General features: G+C 34.7%; 1 non-coding gene across 1 annotated transcript; it reads right to left on the reverse strand.

Annotated features, from left to right (window-relative positions):
• Window positions 1-1,727: 1,727 nt before the first annotated feature.
• Window positions 1,728-1,834, reverse strand: LOC128286328 (small nucleolar RNA R71). The gene has a single exon (XR_008276871.1). It is a non-coding gene; the product is annotated as a small nucleolar RNA R71 (small nucleolar RNA).
• Between the last annotated feature and the right edge of the window lie 265 nt (window positions 1,835-2,099).

The raw sequence follows: 2,099 nt of genomic DNA on the forward strand, positions 1-2,099 counted from the left end.
TCTTAACTTAAGTGGCAACCCCCATTGTTCATCTAGATTTAGCATGAAACAAACACCAACCAAGAAAACAACACCCATGGCCGAGTATCATCTTCATCACATAGCAAGATTTAAACCATGGGCTAGGTAGAACTCAAACTAACATAAAAAATATGCATGAATCTCATGGAACAACATCAAACTTACCTTAACCTAGCTACAAGCATGGCTGAATCTCTTCCACATTTCCTCCTTTCTTTCCTTTTGAATTTCGGTCAAGAAGAATGAAAAAGGATGGACATTTTTTTTTCTTTATTACTAGCTTTTTATTTTATTGTTTCCTACATACCACATTAGCACACCATGCTTAAAATATGCTATGCCCCATAGCATGGCCGGCCACTAGCTCAAATATTGGGCAATTTGACATGCAAACCCACCATTTCTATAACATGCATTAATAGGCCACTTTACATTTGCCTAGCACATTTCCAAATTTTCTCACATAAGTCCTATCTACTAAAATTCACCTACAATTAAACAAAATTCAAATATGAAATTTTCACACATGCATATATACATATAATAAGCATCAAATATGACAGCTAATTATTTTTATGACTCGGTTTTGTGGCCCTGAAACCACTTCCTGACTAGGGTCACATTAGGGCTGTCACAATAGGGATATGTTAAGAGATAAATGGATTTGTGTAGGTGAATATGTTCATAAGTTAGCAAATTATCAAGTTGCCTTCAATTTATTCATAACAACATAGACATGGTTTTAATAATTCTAAGTTAAAGAAATGTAATTAAATCAACACAATTATGTCATCTTGATTAAATCATATTTTGAAATCGTGCATTTGAGATTTATTTCTTTAGTTTACTTAGTTTAAAATCTTAGTTTTTAATCACCCTTTTCAAACAAAATATTTTTCTTCACCAAAGTGTTTTAAATAACATTCATAAATAATTATTTTCACAGTCCCTGTAGGTACAATAACTCGACATTTACTTGTCACTTTATTTCTTGTTGTGATTGTGTACACTTGCACATTTCTGTCGTTCCACGTTTTTGGCGTCGTTGACGGGGACTGTTTTAAAAAGTCATTATTTGTGTTTTTGTTAGTTTACAGTTTGGTTTATTTTTTCTATTTAATTTTTAACTTAATTAATTTTTCTATGATTATTCAGGTGTTTATGAGTATTGACCGGATTATTGACCTACTCATTGTAGACCCTAAGATAGAAAAAACTTTTCGACAACAAAGAAGACAAGCAAATCAGAGAAGGACCAAAGAGATGAACGTTGAAAATCCAAATCAAGGAAACAAAGTAAACCTTACTAAAAATCCTATCCTTATTACTGATGATAGGGATAGAGCTTTAAGACAATATGCCGTGCTAGTATTTCATGATCTTAATACGAGTATTAGGAGACCCGTAATTGAGGCACAATAGTTTGAGCTAAAGCCAGTCATGTTCCATATGCTTCAGACAGTGGGCCAATTTAGTGGAATGCCTACAGAAGATCTTCACCTACACTTAAACTGTTTATGGAGGTGAGCAATTCTTTCAAGTTAGCCAGAGTACTCGAAGATGCATTACGATTGAAGCTGTTCCCATATTCACTAAGGGACAGAGCTCGAGCCTGGTTGAACTCATTGCCACCGAATTCAATTTCCACATGGCAAGAGTTAGAAGAGAGATTCCTTATGAAGTATTTCCCTCCTAGCAAGAATGCTAAGTTGAGGAACAAGATCACGACTTTCTAACAAATGGATGACGAGTCCTTGTATAAGGCATCGGAAAGGTACAAAAAATTATTACGTAAGTGCCCTCATCATGGAATCCCACATTGTATCCAACTTGAGACATTTTATAATGGTCTCAATGCTCACACGAGGATGGTAATGGATGCTTCTGCTAACGGTGCTCTCCTTTCTAAGTCTTATAACGAGGCTTATGAAATTATTGAGAAGATTGCCAGCAATAATTATCAATGGCCAACCAATTGAGCAGCGTCAAGAAGATGGGTTGTTGTTATACATGAAGTAGATGCTTTTACTTCCCTCACATCTTAGGTATCATCAATATCCTCAATGTTAAAAAATCTT

Source organism: Gossypium arboreum, chromosome 12 (assembly GCF_025698485.1).
Source record: "Gossypium arboreum isolate Shixiya-1 chromosome 12, ASM2569848v2, whole genome shotgun sequence".
Classification (NCBI taxonomy): Eukaryota; Viridiplantae; Streptophyta; class Magnoliopsida; order Malvales; family Malvaceae; genus Gossypium; species Gossypium arboreum.